General features: G+C 41.9%; 1 protein-coding gene across 3 annotated transcripts in view; it reads left to right on the top strand.

Annotated features, from left to right (window-relative positions):
* TRIM2 (tripartite motif containing 2) overlaps positions 1–24197 on the top strand; it is a 94548-nt gene that overhangs the window by 12732 nt on the left and 57619 nt on the right. The window contains exon 1 of one of the 3 annotated variants that reach the window (XM_061584583.1): positions 2760–2885. The exons of 1 other annotated variant lie outside the window; for it this stretch is intronic. The gene's annotated coding sequence lies outside the window, so the exon portion shown is untranslated. Of the gene's footprint in view, positions 1–2759; positions 2886–10048; positions 10532–24197 lie in introns of those variants that run through there. One more of the 3 variants, XM_061584586.1, reaches the window with a different exon arrangement.

Raw genomic sequence — 24197 nt, 5'->3', positions numbered from 1 at the left:
CCACCTCTGAGGGTCGTTATTGGTATGTAGATAAGATGGAAGGGGACGGATGTTGCAACAGGACTGGGCAGACAAAATCTGTGTTCTTGTGCTGATCAAACAAAATAAAAAAATCAGATCACTTGCACTGCAATCCAAACTGTGGCAAGGCTTGACAGAGTGGTGGGCCCACATCCACCATCTTGCCATTCATGCTGGGCTGGAAGGTGGAGGCAGGCAAATCACATTGGCCTCAGCTGATAGCAGTGGGTCTGGCTTGGCACTTTGGCCAGCCGGCACCTCAGCAGGAGGAACAGGGAGCTCCACACCAATGGAGTCCAGCAGGGCTGGGTGGAGGGATACCCTCACCCCCAAACCAGCCCAAAGTCAGTTTGGACTGCTGCCTTGATCTATTTGCTTCTCTATACAAAGATTTTATTGAGCATCCAGTTTCTGAAATTGTTCTGTGTAACCTAAGAGCTTGCATGTCCTTAGGGGGTGATGAAACGCAGACATTTTTCTATGGAATATTCCAGTGCTTTGTTTTTCCACAGAAAGTTTTCCATTTCTTACCTTTACTAATAACAGTGAATAGATACTAATTGCAAATACAGTATTAGACAAGCTTGTCAGTTTCAATGTTTTTATATTTTTAAAAATAAAATACAACTAAAATAACCATGCTAAATAAGATCACTCTCTTAGGGCACCAGAAATATTTTCAATAGAAACTGAAAATGTTAAATGTAAAACATTTACGCTAATTTGCACAGGATAATTTTCCAGAAAACGTGCATCACTGACCGAAATATATAACAAATGGCCAAATGCAAATACCCATGCACCACTTTTGTTCTAGTTAAGATGAAAATATATGCTGGTAGCCATTTCTTTAATCATAAATATCTCACTGCTTTAATCATAAACATTTCAAAGGCACATGCTTCTAAATTAAACATATGAAAGATCACCCCCTAAATCATTGGTGGTGTTTGGCTGGCTGTGAATCGCAAGTCTTAATTTACACTTCAGTAAGCATGTTTAACTTTATAAGAAGCACAAGTGAGAATCAGAAACTTAACATAGAAAGAGGCAGGGTTTCTTTTTAAATTTTACTATTAATATTAAACAAACTGTACCGATGAAGAAACTGATGTAGTTGTCCATTCCCCGAAGTCTGTATCCCTGCTGATTTTCCATTAATCACAGGACAGCAGCAGGGTTGGAAGCAATAGCCTATTAATATTAAGAACAAACTCTTCCATAGGGTCCTGACACAAAGTTTTGCTTGTTAGATCTGAAAGCTGCCTTTTTCAATCAATATTGTTACTAATACCAGTGTTGCATTTCCATAGTTGATCTTCAGTAGTGGATTTCAATAGTGCTACATAGTAGGTTAAGAGTGGTTGTTTCATTTCCTGCACAGAAACAATGTGTGCTTCCTTGGAAGTAGGTACCACTGTATTCAATGAGACTTGCATATTTCAGACTGCACACTTACTCTTGTGAGTAACATACCAGATCAACAGAATCCAGCACAACCATAGATAATCCCACATCTGTGGTTCAGCCGTTAAATGATAGTTTCATTTAGACTAATGCCATAATCCTCTTAATACCATATAAGTTAAAGCTTCAAAGGCAATAGTTTCCTAGTTTGCATTGCAGGAAAGCTTCAGGTTAATTCATGGATGCACTATTAATGCCAGCAACTGGGCAACTGTCCAAGTATCCACTCCATCCTGGCAAGGGGCCCTTATTCCTATATCCTCCCGCTGCTGTTCTGTAGCTGGCTGGATTGAAGATGCAAGGTCAGTCTGAAGTCTATTCTGTATGAAAGGAAACATGGGGGCAGGGGGATTATGGGAAACTGGAAATTACTGGCCTGTAAAGAATACCCCTCATTTCAGTGGTCTAGAAACCTTATTGACTGAACAAAATATTTCAGTATTAGCAGCAACTATTGCCCTCTAGCAGTTTTATCACAAAAAATGAAGACATAACTGTTTCTGGTAAACATCAATGGTGCTTTCAGAATCAGTACTCTGCCAAAGCATCTGTGCCTCCTACAAAAGACTGGCTTTCAAAAAGGCCCTTGAAGTTGCATGTATGAACGAATCGGCAGATTTGGCTCATCAAAGAAATTGACAGTTGGGACTCTATGATTATTTTTGGACATGACAGTCCTTTTGTGACTTTTTGGGGTCAAACATATGCTCTTAAAAGGATTTGTGTTGTCTTTCTTTCCTTTATAAATAGTATAGGAATTATTGGGTGGCATGCAACATTAGTTCTTACTCAGAGTAGACCCATCAGAGTTAATGGACATGACTAACTTAAGTTCATTAATTTCAGTGGGACTACTCTGAGTAGGACTTAGTTGAAGACAGCCCATTATTATTTAAAATACTCTGCAAAAATACAGTTTTGCTCCACATGCTTTTTTTATTACCTAATGTAAAAGCAACACTAAGCTAAATGCTACATCGTGGCCCATGGGCTTTCAGTTAGTACATGCAGCAAATATGTGCTTTTCCTGGAGTGACTTATTGATTTATATTTTCCCTGTTCTAAGCATTTTCCTCCTGTTCAGCTGCAAGCAAGCCCGGCACAGTTCTTCCTTGTCAGCTCTTCTCACTCCCCCACTCTCCTCTTTAAGAATGAAACACAATATCTTAACCAAACAGATACTAAAGTGTCTCATCATTGGCTAGCGTTGTCCCCTGATACAACCGGTCCCGCCTCTTTGGTTGTGCTGACAAGCTGTTTATGTTTTTGCAAGGCCACCCTTTAACTCAGCCTTCTGATGGTTGTAATGGGGCCAATTGTCTGAATGCTGCAGGGAGCAGTCTTCTCTCCTCAAAGAGGCTGCATTTCAGTCCCTGGAAGGACATAATGGAACGCCTGTAAGTAAGCTCCTAACTGTGCCATCAGGTTTTCTTCTTTTTACAAAATTGTGCTAGGATTACAGAAAATCCTCATTTAGCACGGCTCTTCAGGGTTTTATGATTCCAAATGTGTGTGTGTGTTTGGGAAGGAAGCCTTAAATCTTTTGAAGGAACAGCTACTTTGTATTCAGTAACATGCTTCCAAAGACTCCTCTGTTCATATCTCATCCTGGAGATCTTCCTGGAGGGAAACAGAAACTGATGAAATAATGAGTGGGACAAGATTTTAAAAGGACAAAAATGTGGAAGTCTTTAAAAACTTTTAAAAGAAGTATAATTATGACTTCATTGTCCTTTTATGTGCTTCTTTAAGACGTGATCAAAAGTATATTAAGATACAGACATTCATCAAAGAGTGGTGGGAGGTATAGAAGGTAATAAGCACAGTTCTTTTGAAAACTGAAAAGGTTTAGAGGTGGTATGGTGTAACAATTAATGCTCCAGAAGGGTGCTCAGCTAGAGTTCTTGCTGTACTAAGATGTATTTCTAGTAATAAATAGCTTATGCTCTGCATTGTCAAAATATCTGCCTTGCAGAACCTGGTTAAGGTTCTGAAACATTTTCAGTTTAATAAAGAAGTGGAAAGCGGAAGAATGAATAGATATTAAACTTCATAGTCATCTATGACAAAATAATTCATGCTTCCCCCTTCCCCATATTCATAATTTTACAAAGGAAATCTTAGCATCTAAACAAAATTGTAAAATTAATTGAAAACATTAAATAAGATATTGTATAGACATGAAGTGATTTAGAAAGGGATTCTGATGAAAACCCACTGCTTGAATGATATATACACTGCTATAGTGCCACCAACAGCAATTGGGAGCTGATTTTAGCACAGAGTCCCTCAACTCCTAAATCCTAATTGATCTTTATGGCTCATAAAATAAACCATTTCCTAAATAGGAAAAAAAATAAAGAGGCAGCAGGTAAATTACTTCTCATAGGCCACAAGGTATGTAATTAACTCTTAGAACTTCCACAACTAGTAATTTCTCTTCTCTTTCACTTAATTGCAAAATTCCTCCCAACACTGTTTTCTAATAAGGAGTAAATTTCCTCAGGGACTTTGCTTTGGTTAAAAGAACCACCTAAACTTCATACTCTGATCAGACATGCAAAATACCAGGTGAAGCCACCAAGAAAGTGGCCTCTTCTTGTTCTGGCAGTTCCCTGTGCTTTTAACAGCTGCTTTGCCTTGGGCCAGTCACTGCCTCTCAGCCTCAGAGGAAGGCAATGGTAAACCCCCTCTGAATACATTTACCATGAAAACCCTATTCATAGGGTCACCCATAAGTTGGAACCGACTTGAAGGCAGGCCATTTCCATTTTGCAGACTGAAATCTAATAGCTGCAGTCTTTTAGCTGATGTGTGAGTTTTCACTTGTTGAATTTACATCTGCCATGTAAGTTGTTAAAGTAACAGGAATCTCCTCAGGAAAAAAAAGTACAACAATTCTCCAGATAAAACTTCTTAAGCCTTCCCCTCTTTCAGTTTCTTTTATGCTTTGAAGCTAGAGTTGCTCCTCCCAAAAGAAAGCTCTGAGTGTAACTTATTTGCATATGGTATTGTTTTGCCAAAATCTGTGTAAGGAATAGACATTATTGTAATTCATGTTACCCCATTTTTCCTCCAAAGAATCTCAGCATAGCTTACATGTTTCCCAGCTGGCTTTCCATCTAAGGCAAAGATGGGAAGTCTGTGGCCCTCTAGATATTGCTGGACTACAATGCCTATCATCCTTGACTACTGGCCATGCTGTCTGGAGCTGGTGTGGTTTGGAGTCCAACAAGAGCTGGAGGACCACAGCTTCTCCACCCTGATTTAGCTAGGGGACTTGCAGGGTTGGTCCTGCTATCTTCAACAGTTGAACTGGACCATTCGCTGTCTCTGCCATCTGTAACTGCTGCAGGTACTACTACATGTCTTTAAACATTTATACTGACAGGAATGGAGACTGAGCTAAGGAAAGAGAATCTGATAAGGATAGTTTCAAAATTCCTTGGCAGCAATCCTATTTGCTAGTTCACCAGCTTCTTTTAAGCAAATAAACCTGAACAGAGTTCTATTCTAAAATAAATGAACATATGAACAAAAAAGTCTGGAATGTGAACATTGTTAATAAGTTATAGAAAGTGGCTTTCACAATTTAAAGTGAATGTATGTTCAAGGCAATATAGACTTTGTGTTGATTTTAGACATGAGAAATGCAAAAAATACGGTTAACCATCGGCTGGAAAAAAAATTATCCCAGCCAAATACAAAGTCCTAAAGCAGAAGTAACCAATGTGGTGCCCTCTAGATGTTTTGGACTCCAATTCTTGTCATCCCTGACCTTTGGCCATGCTGGCTGGGGCTGATGAGAGTTGGGGTCCAAAACACATTGCCCTAAAAGAAAAGGGCAACTTTTCCATCTCCTGGAATTCTTGGGGTCACCTCTCAGCAGCACCAAAGTTTGCCTACCTGGTTTCCCATTGCCAGTGTGTGGGTATACTGGGGGAAAAGTATATCTTTTTTTTTTTAAAGGGCACTGTCTGGAGTAAGTCAGCCATGTGAATTAGCCCTTAACACTGCATTAGCTTCCCCCAGGCACCTGGTTGGCCACTGTGAGAACACGATGCTGGACTAGATGGGCCACTGGCCTGATCCAGCAGGCTCTTCTTATGTTCTTATGTTCTTACTGTTGTCTTGATTATGATCCTTTTGACAGAGACAAAATTATTCCGTAAAAGCCTTCACACACTGGTCTGTTAAATGTGGTTATAGCGCATAAAGGTATGGATTTTGCAGAATTTGAATCAATTCTGTGTTTTCTTTCTTCAATCTTGCATGTGTTTTTGTGTGTGTTTAATGGGGGACATGAACTGTGCACATGTTGAAATTGAATGATTATTTCAAAGGCCATAACAAATTTTTGGAGGAAAGGACTCTAACAGCTAGTAGCAAAAATATTTGTTTGTGTGCACAGCTCCAAAAGGATTTGGGCAAAATATCTTCTGATGAGTCTCTTCCTATGTCAGTGAGCTCTGGCAGGCTTACATAGTAACAGACAACCACCACCATTTTAATTCCCTACAATGTTCCTGATATAGTGTCATTCCAGAGCATTGTGGGAAATCTTAAAATAGAAAAGCCAGGGCAGATGTCATTGATAAACCTTTCTGAGGTTTGGAGCCTCCATCTCCCCAGTAATATGTGTGCTTATTCTGTCCTTAGCTATATGACACCTCAATATTCAGAGCTGTATTTCCTATGAATGCTACCAGTTGCTCAAGGCAAATAGTAGGAGAGGGCTATTGCATTTAAGCCTCTGATTGCGGGCTTCCATGCTTCATCTGGCAGACCACTGTGGGAAGCAGGTTGTCAATGTAGATGGATCTTTGGACTGTTCCAACAGGATAGGGCCCATAGGTTGGGGTTAGACTACATACTTTGCATGTAGAAAGTTCCAGCTTCAAACCTTGGCACATCTTGGTAGAGCTTAGAAAGGCACTTACCTAAACCTGGAGAGTTGCTGTCAGTAGACAATACTGAACTATATAGTATTGCACACAATTTTAACTTCACAGCATGAATGAGTGATGAGTGGAGCTAGGGCAATGGTTGGGAACGTCTGCCCCATAGGCCATTTGGCTTGCAAGGCCATTTTGGACAAGCCACATCCACCCACCCCTTACATGGTGTGTCATACATGGTGTCAGGTATGGGGCAGGTTAGAGAGGGCTTCAAAGGGAAAAGCTTCAAGTGACTTCTCAATTGATCCTTTGCTGGAACAAGGCATGCACCCACTGCCAGATGGGCAGTGGGAGTGTGCTTTGCTCCAGGAGGAGGAAGCGGTGTCCATTGAATAGAAATCACTTTGCCCTCGCAGCACTCCTCCTTGAACTTCTGAAAACCAGAGGTTCAAAGAGCAGCACAGGGCTGTTTGAAAGCCCTTTTATAAATAGCCCCCTGCTGCTTTTTGAGCCTCTAATTTACAAGAGTTTACAAGAAAAATGTACTTTGGGGAAATAATTCATGATTTTTCAATGAAATAAACCAGAAAGGAAAAAAGCTTTAACATGAATTAGTCTGTTTATAAAATGTTTGCAGCTGCAAGCTTTGTAGGTCTCTTCTTCATGCTAGATGTTAAGAAACAAAAACAGGAGAAAGGTGTGTGTGGGGGTGCATGGTAGAACAGCCCCTGTGTGGAGTGTGATGTAATTTCTGAAATGTAGAAAATGTCATTTCAGAATAAAAATAGAAACTCTTCTTTCATCACTTATAAGATTGCATGTATGGGATGAGATCATAGTATGTTTGTCGGAAGGAGTGCATATTACTATTTTGTACAGAGCCTGGGGAAAAAAATGCTTGGATTCTGGTTGGGGGTATGAAGGCCAAGCACTCAGACCTGTTCTCACATGTCAGCAAGATGGTAACAGCAACAGAGGCTTCGATTAAGGACAGCAAGATGAGTTGGGATGAAAATCCTTCTCACCTTAACCCAGCCTTTCCCAACCACTGTGCCTCCAGATGCTGTTGGACCACAACTCCCATCAGCCTCAGCCAGCATTGCCAATGGTCAGGAAGATGGGAGTTGTGGTCCAACAACATCTGGAGGCACACTGGTTGGGAAAGGCTGCCTTAACCTTTTCAGTAAAGCTGCTGACATTACCATTATGCCAGGATGGAATTCAGAAAGGCAAGCCATCTGCCCTTACCTCTTGCCGTTGTATTCCTTTATTGAAGTCATTCTTGTTATTGGCAAGCTTGTTGTGCTTGATAAAAAACTGACAGTGTAACTGACAGTGACATATAACCAAAAAAGACACATTTCATTCTTTTTGGCTGTTTTTTAATTTAAAACCAGAGGAACTAAGAGTGATCCTCTGATCTACCCCAACATCTGCAGTTTGACAGCTTCCAGACATCTAAAACAGAATTCTGGAGAGGCTTATCAATATGAACAACTTACAGCCCAGCTTCTAAGTTATCTCTATCCTGTCAGGGGTGAGTTAGGAGCCCAGGAAGGAATGCCTTTATCCTTCCTTTGCCTTCCGCTTTATATCTTGTCCTGTTCTCTGCTCCTTGGTGATGTTCAACATTTGTAGGATAGGTTTGCCCTCACCAGAATAACCCTGCAACAGCTGTATAGAAACTTCCAGGTGCAAGCTATATATAGAATAGTATTCAAGACTGTAGTTTGGGGGAAAACCCTGGAATATTAATAACTTTACTATGTACAGACACTTAATTAGAAGACATGCTTGCATGTTCTTCACTATCAACTAATGATGTGTGATAGAGACTCACAAATCAAACACCACCTACAAGGGCTCCTCATCGTAGCACAGTACTTCCCAATTAAAGCAGTTCTTCCATTCAGAGAATCAATGAGGCTGCTTCAATCCTCTACCCAGTTTCTTAAAAGAAAGCCCCACGGAACTCACTGGGACTTACTTTTGAATAAACATGTTGGATTGCACTGTGAGCAAGTAATTGAAGTGCTGTTTATATGCACGTGTGAATCAGGCTTTTCAGGAAAATAGATTAAAATATGGAAGCTTGGCAAATACAAGGATAAGTCTTATCCATGGTGTGAACATACAGAGTGAGGAAGAACTAATCTTGGGCTTGATCACAACTGTGTTGAGATGGGGGGGGTGGAATGTGTTGAGATGGTAAAGCCATTGTTTGCTTTCAACTTCACTTGAGAAACGGACAATGTGCTAATTTGGTACTGTGGAGCTAGATCAGGAGGTGTTAGAATACAAACTAATCTGATGGGCTTTGAGCTATAGTTGCTGATTTGCATTGGGCCACCTGTGTTTATTCTGCCAGTCCCTGGACTAGCAGACAACAGCATGAGGATCAGCACAACACCTGTCAGGCTTGCAAATGGGTATGCTGATTCAGTGTGAGGTTGGTTTGGTTATTTTTGAGCATCTGCATGCAAATCACACTAGAAACTGGCTGAATTGTGTCAAAATTCTACACAATTATGTGGGGTCTGTATGTGCCAGGCCAGCTGGAGGGAATGATATTGTGACAGGGTTGCCTCTGGCAGTCGTAATACTCTACCTGGGTCAGCTGGTGTCATTGTAGGGTACTTTGGGATCTGCAGCTAGGGGAATGTGGTATTTGCATGCTTCAGTCTTTCCTCTGTGATTACATCAGACTATGAATCAGGTCCACTGGAGCTGGGCTGAAGGGTGTGTAGGATTTAGCTTTACCAGTAAGCATCCATTATCCTAGCCTTTTGACCAATTTGGAAGAAGTACTATATGCAGTGTATTTGATTCTGCTCAGTGTAAATTTCATTGCATATCTTCTACCCCCCCCCCCCGGTGTGGTGACTTGTATACGGATACAATACTGATAACTGGCCAAGGGCCCATGAATCAGGTCATGGAACTGTATTTAGATTGGTTGTAGGAATATACTTGTTTGCATTGGTGATGTTGTTTTAAAGGTACGCTGCTGAAATTCTGAATTAGATTTTATTGGCAGTCATCTGGACATGCAGGGTTTTTATTATTATTTAATGCAATTTTAAAACAACCAGCCATTGGATATTTTCAGACTCTTTGAGATTCAGATTTCTTAAATTTGTGAAATACAACTGCACAGCATACATCTTTGTGTTCCTGTTGTCAATTCATGAAGGACAGATGCGTGAAAGGTCTGGAAGTTTAGCATAATAAATGCTACTGTAAGAAAAATCCCAGATTAAGAATATTTTGATACTTTCCCCCGCCTCCGTTTCAATTTTCACTACATCAGTGGTATGTGTCCAAGGAGTAACAGCAATTTCATTTGTATAATGTGGAGATGACGTTTTAACATTTCAGATCTCATCTTACCATAAAGTAGTGGAGCAACAATAGTTGTAAGGAAGGAATTATTTAAAGGAACCACTTGGTTCTTTTACCACTGTCTTCTTAAATACAGTTAAGTTTTGCTACAGCTCCTTGCATTAATTTTCGCTAGGAAGCGTTCTGTTAAAAGTGTTAACAAAACACTTCTGCTGAGATTTCTAACAGCAGTTCTGCTGTGTTGATGTGAGAGTGTGAAAGACGAGAGGGAGAGCTTGCAGCGCCCCTCCCCCAAGTTTGTTTTGGGAAGAGAGGGTGGTGGCCCTGGGTGAGGTCAAGAGCTGGCACTTTGAAAGCTTCTACTGCAGATGAAGAACATCTATTTTAGAATTTTAGTCATTGCATCTTGAGAGCACAGAATTATCAGAGCTCAAGGCTGAAAAAAAGAAAAGGGATTTTTAATCCAGTCCTGTGTGTCAGGAGTTGTCTGGAAACAGCTGTCTGAAGAGATTGTGGGATGCTGCATAGGCCAGAAGAGCCATGACAAAGAGAAATATTTCCTGCTCTTTTAATCTTTTGTAAAACTGGCTCAGTGCCAGGTTTCTTGCTAATGAAATGTGGAAAAGTGTCTTTATTAGAACAGGGATGTAGTTAAATCTTACCGGGGGAAATTATCCTTGCTTTTTAAACTCTTTTTACTTTGTCATTTCTTTTTTCCTGTTGTTTTTTAAACCAAACCCAAGGGTGGTGGGTTTCCTCCCCTCCTTTTTGTGTGTGTGGAAAGAAGACATTCAACAGATAAGGTAAGTCAGCAAACAAAGTGCTAAATAATTTTTAAAAGTGTTTCACAAACTTAAAATGTTAGGAAATGCCCTTGTCTGCTGAGGGGGGCATTAGTGGCTTTATAGGTATTTGGACTGTTTTATCTTTGCACAGTTATTCAGTAGCAACTTCTGTGTGTTTTGATCTAAAATGATAGGACATAACAGGATTATAGGCATATGAGCCAAAGGAAAGGTTTTGGTGTTGTCTGATCGGTTTGGAATGATTTTTTAAAACAAAAATCTTTATGTGAACACATTACAGAGTCTTACTGATGTTTGTAAATTAATTGCATGTCCTGATCTTATTACATCAGAGGTAACGTTATTTCAGGTGGCAATTGGAAATGGTTGGCATTTCCTTGAAAGTTGACAACACTTGTACTGATGAAAATCAATGTGTGACAATCCTCAGGTTGCTGGCATTCACAGTTAACGGTAATAAATGAGAAACTTGGTGAGTTTTAAAAAGCTGTGCACAATTTTTTTGAGCCACAATTGGTCCTTGTGGGCAACGTACAAGGATGAGGCCTTTAGAAAACCAAGATGGTTTGACATTGCAGTATGTGTGGGAACTCTGTTATTTCTTTAATTAATTAATTAAATTTATATCCTGACCTTCCTCCCAGTAGGAGCCCTTTGTTATCTTGCAGGTGTAACGGTTAAGCTATTGTTATGACAACTGACATTATTGCTTGATATACAGAACTTGTGAAACAACTATACTGCATTGGTTTCATGCAATTGCTTATCACAGGACTGTTTTCTCTTACCACGCCAAATAATTACCCATCCTTGGGAGCCAAGCTAAGAGGTGATAAGCTTATCAGAGCCTACCTATTCTAATTTATTACAATCTGCCTGTTCTGTTTAGACAGTGCTGAAAATCATTTTGGGTTTCTTTCTTTTTTAGATTACTGTCTGAAAACCCCATTTACTTTTTTTCTTCTCACCCAAAGGTGGGTCTGGATAGTTGTAGAAAGGTCTGTTTCTGCACATTTACTAGTAAGTGATGCCCAAGCCAGATATCATTTGCTTGGCAGCTGCTGTGACATGACTACTCCTCTGCTTCCACTGAAGGCCAGTCATTCCATAAATCCAGCTGTTTTAATGGTCAAGTCTAATGCCCAGTCTTCAACAATTCTGCTTGCCCAACAAGCATGGTGTCTCCCTCAAGAGAACATGATGAGCAGGCAGTCTTCTTCCCAACTTTGTAATCACAGAAGTGGGTGGAAATTGTGCTGGCGGTTGCAATATCCTTCCAGGCTCCAAAGCTGGAAGGAAGGCTGGAAGTTGTTTGGAAAGCTGAAGTTCACTGGCCATGCAGGACCAAGGTCTCAGCCTCCCCCACCAGCCTTTCTTGCTCCAGAGCAGAAAAAGTGGTGGTGAGGCTTGTAAGTGGCATCCAAGCTGGCAGACTCCTATCCCTGCTGGCCTCTGCCTTGGGAAAGGCAGGTGAGGAGCTCATGACTACAATGTTTGGCTAGGCCAGTGCAAAGTATTGTGTAAAGTTACCATGTTGGCCACGTTGTGTGTACAGTTGTTGTTGGCGATTGTTTGGGAATTGTGACATTGCAGAAGCCCCCACATCAAGGAATGTATGAATTGAGCCTAACAGTACATTTTTACTGTTTTCAGTGGGGCTTATTCTCAAGTTAGAATGCACAAGATTGCACTGCGAGTTGCATTAAACTTGATAACACTTCTCAGTAAACTTGCTTGGTGTTGTACAATAAAACTGAGATTTGCCCATAGTATCTCCCTTTTTAGCTCTTCGTTTCACTTACTAGTGAAACTCTTAAAAATAATTGGAGGAGCTGCATATTAATTGAGACAAGGGCAATATGGTAGTCCCAAAATTATTGGTCAGACTTACATTTTTACAGAAACAAACTTTATGAACAAATAACATGGTAACTGCAATAAATACAGAGAGCAACATGATTTTATCATTCCAGAACTTAGCAAAGTACAGCAATTGCATCCTGTCATTGACACTTGCACACCCTTGGGCACACAGCAGGTTGGAATTTTTCTTCCTCTATTGGCACAGAAGATGCAAAAGGAACACTATTCATACTGCTGGCAGTTTACAGTTCAGTCCCATGTATGCAGAGGTCTCCAGAATAAGTAAACTAAGCTTGTTATGATCAAAGTTCTAAGGTGGTTATGATGAATACTCCATTGGGGCTTTTAAGGGGAAAAAATAGTATCTTAATTTAAGCCTTAATTTAGAACCCTCAAAACCTTTCATATTTAGTAATTTCCTAAAGTCAGAAAAACTCCCAAAGCCTTTGACATTGTGTTATGAATTCTTACACTGGATGAGTGAACGCTATATATTTTTTATATCTCCATTGCTGTGAGTTGCATATAGTAGAGCTAAATCAGGCATAACTAAATTAAGACAAAGACTAATCTCAGACATGTAAAGTATGCAGGATGTATGCTGGAACTTCCTGTCCCAGCTGTTATATTTATGACTGGGCAAATTCACAAACAAGCAAGCTTGATGTTTTCTTTGATGTCATTGAAGATATCAGATGACAAAAAATTTCATCATATGCCCTGGTTACTCACTACAGGAAAACAAATTGGAGAATTTATTTGTTATTTGATTTATATCCTGCCGTTCCTCCCAGCAGGAGTCCAGGGCGGCAGAACTGGAGAGTTGGAAGCTACCTGAATGTACAGTAGTCCTCTGCCTTTTCAGGCACAGGAGTCACCTTTTCATTCCAACCTGCAACATGGGATTCACTTTGAATTTCCTACTGCCTATCAACTTCTCCTTCTTTTAAAAAAATCTAAATAAAGAGCAAAAACAAAAGTGGTGGTGGTGATGTTTGTGAGCAACATACCAGTTGTAGACAGATTATCTCACTCATCCTTTCCACTGTGAAAGCAAAATCTTCTGTTGCAAGAACTAGTCAGAAGATATTGCTTTTTAACTGATTGTTATTGTTACCTTGTTTGTTGGTCAAGCCATTGAAGTGGTTATGGCAATCCTAAAATAAGGCCAGTAAATACACATATAGCATGTGTGCCTAACTTTAGAACTGTTATATGTAACCTAATTTCAGGCAGCTTGTTTTCTAGTAGTGCCAACTCTCATACAGAGGGTGGAATGGAAGGATCCTAAGTTTAATGACTTAGTTTCTTTTCATTGTCAAATTGGAATCTAGGTTGTCTGAATTAGTTAGTTGTGTTTTTTCCCCCAGAGGTCCCGAAGTTACTAATGTGCTAAAAATTCCTTAGATGTAGATCCAAATTAAGATTGTAATCTTTCCAACCCTCATTTTCCACTTGATAATATGCTATTCAAACAAATTTCTTTGGATTCTCAGTGCTATCAAGTGACTGCATGAACCAGCATCATGGAGATTTTGGGTTGTGGCCTATATCATATAGCAACTCAGAAATGCTTTATAAATCAATAATTTTCAAAAGGCCACATGTGTCTTGCCTACAATGCTAAGAATTAGTGTTCTGGAAACTGTTAAAACTTTATGCAATGGCTTTCTGCCAGGTGGGATGTTTCTGTGTTTCGTATATCCACAAATAATAGAACTAGGAAGAATACTGAATCTTACTGGGAGGGACAGGGCAGGAGGGAGATTCATTGGATTTTCAATGATTTCTCTCCCTACCCCCAATAGGAATAGAAACATTTCTTGTGGAAGGTCAGTTCAGTCCATACACAACAACTTTATTTCCTTATCTTTGGAACCAGTTCATCAGAGGAAGTGATAATGTAACCCTAAACTGGATTAGCTCTCACTAGCCATATTCTTTTGGAATCCCTTCCATTTGTATGGGATGCAGAGCACATTCAGCAATCCAAAAGAGTTCTCCTGCAGAAAGACAAATCCCTAGTATGCATCAGAGCTTGGAAGTAACTCGTTATTTTTAACGAGTTACTTTTAATTCGTTACAATTTTAATTAACGAGTGGGTAATTCCATTACATTTGGCAAGTAACGGAACGAATAGTAATTTCCCTACTTTTCAGCTGCAACTTTAACGTTTCCACGTTAGGTTGGACGTTACTTGGGGGCGGGAACAAGGGGAAGTCAGCTCCTGGCTGTGATTGGTTAACACAAGACATGTGCCTCACACTGATTGGACCTCTGCGCAGACTGTCTCTTCCCTCGTGATCTGTGTTAGGAGGCACGAGGGAAGAGGTTGAATAGGCAGGGGGAGCCTGCTAGCGTCTGACTCTGAGAGGACAAAATGGACGCCAGAGGAAAAAGCCAGGGCACAGACAACAACGGAGGAGAAGGCTGCAGCAGAATGGCGAAGAGCTGTGGAGGTGAGTGACGATTATTTGTGTGTGTGTGTGTGCCCCGGTGTGTGTGTTTTCGGCTGGAGTCTCTGGTTTTTTGGGGGGGCTCTGGCTCTCTGGCTACCACCCCTTACTCTCTGGACTCTCCGCTTCAATTAAAAAAAAAAATTAAGTTTCTAGGTGGTCTAATTCCCGAGATATACACCAAAACGTAAACCCCCCCTGCACAACTTTTTTTTAAACAGATTCATGCTCTAGCTACAACTCCCATCAGCCCAATCCAGCGGCCATGCTGGCTGGGGCTGATGGGAGTTGTAGTTTAAAGTAACTTTTCAAAGCTCTGGCTGCAACCCCGCCCTTTCATGATTGTGAGTAAAGTGCAGACTTGTGTTTGTGTTGTAAATCTCTCTCCCTCCAACCCTATTTTTAAAGAAATTAGGCAGGGTTTATCACAGTTTTTATTATGTAGGAAACTAATACTCATTTTTTTAAAAAATGAATGAAGTTTATTTATTTATTTTTATTATTTTATTTATATCCCACCCTTCCTCCCAGTAGGAGCCCAGGGCAGCAAACAAAAGCACTAAAAACACTTTAAAAATCATAAAAACAGACTTTAAAATATATTAAAACAAAACATCTTTAAAAACATTTTTAAAAGCTTTAAAAACATTTTTTTTAAGAAAAAGTTTAAAAACATATTAAAAAGCAATTTCAACACAGACGCAGACTGGGATAAGCTCTCAACTTAAAGGACTTGTTAAAAGAACAAGTTCCTTATCACTTGAGGCTGCAGTTTTCCCTGGTTGAGTAAGCCCCATTGAATACATTGGGACTTGCTTCTGAATAAACAAACATAGGATTGCACTATAAATATCTTTACAGGTTATATAAATAAACATATTTGATAGTCATGCTTATATAAATATTTTCATAGAATAGTAGAGTTGGAAGGGGCCTATAAGGCCATCAAGTCCAACCCCCTGCTCAATGCAGGAATCCAAATCAAAGCATTCCCGACAGATGGCTGTCCAGCTGCCTCTTGAATGCCTCCAGTGTCGGAGATCCCACTACCTCTCTAGTAATTAGTTCCATTGTTGTATGGCTCTAACAGTTAGGAAGCTTTTCCTGATGTCCAGTCGAAATCTGGCTTCTTGCAACTTGAGCCCATTATTCTGTGTCCTGCACTCTGGGATCATTGAGAAGAGATCCCGGCCCTCCTCTGTGTGGCAACCTTTCAAGTACTTGAAGAGTGCTATCATATCTCCCCTCAGTCTTCTCTTCTCCAGGTTAAATATGCCCAGTTCCTTCAGTCTCTCCTCATAGGGCGTTGTTTCCAGTCCCCTGATCATCCTTGTTGCCCTCTTTTGAACCTGTTCCAGTTTGTCTGCATCCTTCTTGAAGTGCAGAGACCAGAACTGGACACAGCACTCAAGATGAGGCCTAACCAGTGCTGAATAGAGGGGAACTAATACTTCACATGATTTGGAAACTATACTTCTGTTAATATAGCCTGATATAGCATTTGCCTTTTTTGCAGCCACATCACACTGTTGGCTCATATTCAGCTTGTGATCAACAACAATTCCAAGATCCTTCTTGCATGTCGTACTGCTGAGCCAAGTATCCCCCATCTTATAACTGTGCATTTGGTTTCTTTTTCCTAAGTGTAGAACTTTTACTTCCACCCAGTTTTGTCATGCTGTGTCCCTATAAGTATCCAATTGCATACTATGGTTGTACAATACTTCCTTTACATTTTAAGTATGCCTTGGGGTAGTCATGGTTCTCCATTGTTTTCATCCTGAGGGGCAGATAGGCTGAGAAATGGTGAGTAGCCCATGGTCACCCACTACACTTTATAGCTTATTTTCATTTTGAAAAATTAATTAAAACAATTTACATGCAGGCAAAATTTATTAAGCGGATTCACACAATATGTGTAAAGCACATCCAACTCGCATTTAAAGCGCATGACTTCCCCTAAAGAATTCTGGGAAGTGTCATTTCCCCCTCACAGTTATAGTTCTCACCACTCTTAACAAACTGCAGTTCCCATGATTCTGTGGTGGGATTCATGTACTTCAAATGGGTGTTGAATGTGCTTTAAAGGAATGGTGTGGATCTGCCCTAGGTATGATGTTCATTCAAGAGTGAATTGAAAAGAACAATTTTAAAAGATACTTCTTACTCATTTTTCAGACCTCTTTCTGAAGTAAAGGGTCAAATCTGTAAAAACATTTGGAGCAGCCACATTAAAAGATAAGGGCAGGGTATTCCAGGCAGGGGGTTGCCAACCCTGCTTGGATATGGATGTCTTTGCAGAAGAACCCTAGTCAAGGTTTACCAACAGCACAGTCCAAACTATATCTACTTAGAAGTCAGTCCTGTTGAGTTCTATGGGGCTTAATCCCTTAGTAAGTGTGTTTAGAATTGCAGCCTTCAGGAGCCTCCATCTTTACTCCCCAAAGCTCCCATCTAACATCTCCACAACACTAGGCTCCTTTGTCTCTGCTGTGGCCTTCTGGTGACTGCCCTAGCCTGAAGGCACTTAACCCTTCTTGCTGAAAGCAAGTAGGCTAGATTAAATGTTCCCTACCCAGGCTCATATATATAAAATATAAACGGCATTTTGTCAAAAGTATTTTTGTCTACATTTTATACCTCATCCTTGGTTTTCCAAGCTTGGCAGGGAATGCTTCTCATACAGAATTAATTTGAAATGCTGCATATTTATTATCATTATCATCACATTCAAAATAAAAAATATATGTACCGCCTTCAAGTTGATTCCAACTTATGGTGACCCTATGAATAGGGTTTTCATGAGGCTGAGAGGCAGTGACTGGCCTAAGGTCACTCGGTGAGCTTCATGGCTATGTGGGGATTTGAACCCTAGTCTCATTTTGTTCTCACAACAACCCTGTGAGATAGTAGGTTAGACTGGCCCAGGCAGGGTTATTTAGTGAGCAAAAATGATGCAAATAGGATCTCTTTTAATTGTGCTATTGACCTGCTTACTTCCACTCTGACTGGGGCATCTTGCAGCATGGGGAAGAGATGGGGGCACATCACAGCTGAAGTTCACCCATATAGGAGCATTTTCTCTTGTTTATTACAGAGACGCCTGTTGCAGGTTTTGCTGCTGAGAGCAGCAGTCAGTTAGTGCAGCCACTTGAGTCACAGCTTGTTGATCCTGAGGAGGCAAAACTAGAAAGTGAGGTTCAGAAAGGAGGCCCTGTGCACGAGGAGGAGGAGGGCATGAAGCAGTGCCAGTTGCCCACAGCCACATCTGCAGAACAGCAAGTACCATGGTTTGGCTTTGAGAAAGCTTGTACATTTGTGAGCCAGAGTGGGAAAAATGTTGTTGTACGATGCAATTACTGCCTTCCAAGGATCAAAAATCTGAGATCAGCTGTTTCCTCCTCATCCAATGTGAAGAAACATTTTGAGGTAAGCCTTTGTCATGCTGGTCCTCAAAGAGTGTCCATTGTCTATTTATGTTTAAATTGTGAAGTTCCTCTTCCATTTTTTCTTGGATTCATGCTTTGTTCTTCTTCCTCAGAGGATACACCCTGAGAAGCTGAGAGCAATTGAAGAAGCAATAAAGGCAAGGAGACGTGGCCTTCCTGAACCAATGCATGACACCCCTCCTCCCAAAATGCTGAAGCAGCAGCAGACAACCCTTGAGAGGTGGGGATCTGGCAGGGAGCCTGTCACCCAGAGCAATCTCGACAGGAGAATCATTGATTTCATTGTAGAGGAGACATTACCACTTCAGACTGTGGACAAACCATCATTCATTAATCTGGTTCGCATTGGACTCCCCAAAGATCTCACCATCATATGTGCCAAGACTCTGAGAGACAGAATTGAGAAGAGAGCATGCCACCTGAGAGAAACTCTTGCAAACCGAATGGGTGCTGTGGCATATATAGCAACCACTGCAGATTGTTGGACCAATGGCAAGAAGAGTTACTTTGGGGTAACAGCCCACTGGATCAACCCAACTACCCTGAAACGTGAGGTCGGGGCCTTGGCTTGTAAGCGTCTGAAGGGGCGCCATACATACGATGTCCTTTCAAAAGCACCGCATGATGTACATGTGCAGTACAGGATCCACAACAAAGTTATGTGCACTACTACAGACAATGGCTCCAACTTTGTGAAAGCGTTCAGAGTTTTCATGGCCAAAGAACCAGTGGAAGCTGCAGGCACCAGTGACGATGATGGTGATAACCAAGAGGAGGAGGAGGCTGAGGTGGAGTTTGTGCCTATCTGTGAGATCCTGGACACAGGACCTGAGGCAGAGGAAGAAGCTGCAGACTCAGGAGAGGATTTTGTTTTACCACCACACCAGAGATGTGCTAGCCACACCCTCAACCTTGTGGCAACACAAGACATAGAGGCCATGCTTTCTGACTCCTCCAAAAGTAGTCTCCTTGGTCCTTTCAAGAAACAGTTTCGTTCCTTGATGGGAAAGTGCAGCAAGTTGTGGTCCAAGCAGAACCAGTCAGCCCAGATTGCTGAGTATATCCATGCGCAATGTGGTGTGTATCTGAAGGTACCGAATAAGACCAGGTGGAATTCCACCTTTGATGCGTTGAAGCAACTACATGAGCTCCTGTCAACTGTGCCACTAAAAATGCATGCCATAATGGACCGCTGCTCCTTGTCCAGGATCACAGCTGCTGAGATTGAAGTGGTACAGGAATACACAGAGATTATGGAGCCACTAGCCCAGTCCCTAGATATCCTGCAACGGGAGAACGGCATGTTCATGGGGTATTTGCTACCAACGCTCTGCAATCTGGACCGCAAGTTAGAAGGACTGGAAAACAAACCTGAGAGGTACACATACTGTTTTCAGCTGCTGAGAGGTGTGTGCGAAGCCCTAAGAAAGCGGTTTGCAGCTATCTGGGAGGACAAGAGGCTTCTTCTGGCAGCCTGCCTACACCCTCGCTTCAAACTAGATTAGCTGGAATCGTGTCAGGCCACCACCCATACCAACAAGTAAGAACATTAGGGAAGCCCTTTGGGTGGATTACTCCAAGGGAAATGTTGTCTCAAGGGAGGCATCAGAGGGCTTAAGGTGGTAGGCAGGGGCTGGGCCTTTTCTTCCTGGGGCTCCTCATCACAACCTTGGGTTGCTGCAGGTAATCCTTAAGGGTCTGCTGTGCTGCCCCATGAGTGTGGTGACTTGGTCACCTTCCTACCTTCCATGTCATCATCCACAGGCTCAGGCTGGACCCTGAACCAGGGGACATGACAAGCATCAGGAAATGAAGAGCAGATGATGGTTTCCTAACATATATATGTTAACATATCCTCTCTCTTTCTTAGATACACAATGGAAGCCTTGCTGAAAGCCGAAATAAAGATGGGTGTACTTAATGAGGACAGTGATCAGTCTTCAGATAAAGACCCGGAAGGAGATGACTTAGCAGATGACTTCTTTAACTTTCTGCCCCAGGGCAAGAAGTCAGCAGTGGACACTGCTGAGGAGGAACTGGTGAGGTACCTGAGGTCTCCCAGCAGGGAAGTGTCATCACTCCATGGCTTTCCACGTGTGCTGCGGTGTTTTTTGCAGCACAACACAGGCATGCCTTCAAGCGCTGCAGTAGAACGCCTGTTCAGTACTGGTGGCAACGTAATGACTGTAAAAAGACATTCCTTGTCTGACATGCTCTTTGAGCATCTTGTTCTTTTGAGACATAACAGAAACATATTATAAAAGCATTTCAAGTGTAAAATTTGATTTCAAGAGTTGGGGTATCTTCATTGCTTGGGGGGATGTGAGATTCTGTTATGCCATTATGTTAATCTTATGGATAATTTTTTTTATTCTGCTACCCCCTGTGTGTGTGTGTTTATTTTTAATATTGTTTTAGGCTTCTTAGATGTGCAGCAGCCAAGGCCAGCACCTTGTAGGAGTTTTTTTTAAAGTAACTGAAATGTAATTGTAGTGATTACTTTTGAGAAAAAGTAAAGTAATCAGTTACTTTCAGAGCAATTGTAATTGCAACGGCAATTACTACTTTTTGGGCCAAGTAATTGTAACTGTAATTTATTACTTTTTAAAAGTAATCTTCCAAGCTCTGGTATGCATGCACGCCATACATTTGAAGCACATGACTTCTCCCAAAGAATCCTGGGAACTGTACAATCCCCAGCATGCTTAACAAACAACAGTTGCCAGGATTCTTTGGGGAAAGTTATGTGCCTTAAATGTATGGTGTGTTCGCAAGCCTAAGTTTGAGAAAAGCATGCCCGAACAATTGCTCTGCATGATGTTGGTGGGGTCTGTGGTTCCATGTCATTATTTTTATAGGGCCAGAATATAGTCGCTAATGTAGTGTGAAGAATTACAATTGTGCCTGCTAAATGAATAAATGGGTATGTGGTCCATCTAAGATTAATCATATTGAAGTTGGCATATGTGTGTGTGAAAGAGCTAATACATATTTAAGGACCAAACTTTAGTTAGCTAGTAACAAAATGATTATACTTGAAAAACAAATACTACATAGTTACTATGTGTTCTTTTAATGTCTAATTGGCAAGACTGGATTTAGCAGCCTGTGGTGTGACTAGATTGTAAGAGTCTTCAAAAAGCAAGTTCTCAAGAGTGTTGCTAACTGAGGAAAATGCACTCTGCACTAAAATACACAATTTTTTAAAAAAAATTGTGGATTAATTAAATCTGAAAGTGAAAACCTTGAGTGTGGTGTAGCGGTTAGAGAGTTGGACTATGACCTGGGAGACCAGGGTTCGAATCCACAAACAGACCTTGGGCCAGTCACTGCCTCTCAGCCTCAGAGGAAGGCAATGGTAACCCCCTTCTGAATACCGCTTACCATGAAAACCCTATTCGTAGGATTGCCATAAGTCAGGATCGACTTGAAGGCAGTCCATTTCCATTTTTTTTCCAAAGTGAGAACCAGTAACTAAAGTACAGTTTCCTTTTGGGGGCTGCAGCAGAAAATGTGTTCCAATCAGTTTTCAGAATCATTAAACTTTTCCCCTTGATAAATGGTTTCCTAGAAATGTATTGGAGAGCACCTACTCCTGGTTCATGCAGTTTTTGCCAATCGTCTTCTATCATGTCTTCTTCCTCTCCCCAGTTCCCAAATAAGAAACTTGGATACAATGTTTCTCCCATCTTCCTTATCTTGCTGGCCTCTTCCTCTCTCTGCCTTCCCACCCCACCTAGCCCAATTTCTCTCTATTCCAGCTCTGGATTTGTTTCTCTGGACCTTGTCCCTCTCTCACTCAGCCCCTCTGTCTACCCGCTTTCCCTTGCCAGTCCTTCTCTTCCTCTCTGAACTTCTTTTAAATCATCACAATCATCTTCTCTCCCTTCTTCTTTTCTCTAACTTCCATGCACAGCTACTTTCCCAAGGTACAGGATTGGATATGGTGCTTTTTTTTAAAAAAAAGAAAAATTAAAACCCATGGAGATTTTAGGTTCTCTGGCAGTCTTGGTTTTTGAGCAGAAAGCCTTCCTCTAATTCCATTTGTGGGGTGGCTTGGTATGATTAGACATAGATAAGGAGAAAGCTCTCTGCACAAATTCAGAGGCAGTATCTTCATTTTCATCACTTCAGATTAGGATTTTTAAGCACCTGAATTTTGGCATTGAACAAAGAACATAAGAAGATCCTCCTGGATCAGGCTAGTGGCCCATCTAATTCAACATCCTGTTCTCACAGTGGCCAATCAGATGCCCATGGGAAACCCACAAGCAGGACCTGAGTGTAAGAGCACTCTCCCCTCCTGTGGTTTACAGCAACTGGTATCTGGACTATGGAGGCAGAGCATATAGCCATCATGGCTAGCAGCCATTGATAGCCTATCCTCCATGAATTTGTCTAATCCTCTTTTAAAGCCATCCAAGTTGGTAGCATCACTGCCTCTTGTGGGAGCAAATTTCATAGTTCAACTGTGTGTTGTGTTCTGGGCTAAGCCCTAGTGTGGGCATGAGGAACCTTTGGCTCTCCAGATGTTGTTGAAATATAACTCCCATCATCCCAGCCCATTGGTCATGCTTGCTAGGGCTTCTGGCAGTTGTAGTTCAGCAACATCTGAAGGGCCAAAGGTTCCCCACACCTGGCCTAGTATGATTGTACCTCAAAGGCTTTTGAAATGGCCCTCTGTGGTGAGGTCTGCTAGACCTGATCCCTGTACATCATTAGCTTTTCATTTATCTGGAACTATTTGTTCTTCAGGCACCTTTGTCCAGGGTCTCAAGCAGGGATCTGACAAATATTATGACATAGTGATTTTTGTGATTTTAGGCTGTTTTTCACTGTTTTTAATGCTGTATTTTATGACCCACCCTGGGACCTTTAGGTTAAGGGCAGGCAATAAATCTAAATAATAATAATCAGTGCCAGTGCCCTGTGCTCTGGTTTGTTCCTCCTTGCAGGACTGTGTCCAGAGAACAGCAGAGACTGACACAGAGATGGTGTCTTGGCCTGAATGTCCTTGTGCTATGGTGTGATGCAGGGCACAATTTTGTCGCTAGCACGGTTTAACATTTATATGAAGCCATTGGGAGTGGTCATTAGGAGTTTGGGGGCAATTCTATTTCTCCATAATATCTGAGACGGAAGAGGCTGAGTATGGTCTGTAACATTGTCTGGATGCTGTTGCAGAATGAATGAGGGCTAAAAAAAAGTAGGTTGAACGCTGGGAAAATGGAGGCACTGTGGGTAGGTGGTTCCTGTGTCTGGGAGATTGGCTGTTTGCCTGCCCTGAATGGCGTTCCTCTCTACAGAACAGATGTATCATTTGGGGTGCTGCTCCTGTATCCATCTTTGTCACTTGAGACTCAGGTAGTCTCAGTGGCTAGGAGTGTCCTTTACCAGCTATGGCTGGTATGCCAACTACAGCCATTCTAGGATAGATATAGCCTAGCTGTGGTCAGGGGCATCACTAGCGGGGTGCGGGGGGTGCGGACCGCACCCGGGTGACACCATGAGGGGGGTGACACCCAGAGCCGCCCCGTCGCAGGGCAGGGCGCCCATGCCGTTGCCCAGCAAAGGAGCCGAGAAGCGCTCCGTGTTGGCATAGGAGCAGCCAACTCCTCCTTGGAGGCAGGCAGGCGGGTGGGCGAGACCGAGAGCAGCATCAGCGGAGTGAGGGAGGCGCACAGGTGTTCCCAGGCCTGCTTCTCCGGCTGGGTGCCCCTCCGGTGCGCGCCCTCTCAAGGGCATGGATGGGGGTGGCTGGCTTCATGTGCTCAGCACAAGATTTGGGGGCTCGCCAAGGGCCCCCCGGTACCCGGTCTGGTGCGCGCCGAAAGTAGGCACCCGCTCGCTGGCGGTGAAGGTGGGACGGGCCTTCCACCGTCAGCCTGGAGTGC

Source organism: Rhineura floridana, chromosome 9, assembly GCF_030035675.1.
Source record: "Rhineura floridana isolate rRhiFlo1 chromosome 9, rRhiFlo1.hap2, whole genome shotgun sequence".
In the NCBI taxonomy this organism is placed as follows: domain Eukaryota; kingdom Metazoa; phylum Chordata; class Lepidosauria; order Squamata; family Rhineuridae; genus Rhineura; species Rhineura floridana.
Note: the sequence above shows the minus strand (reverse complement) of the source record. Positions and strands in the feature narration are given on the sequence as shown.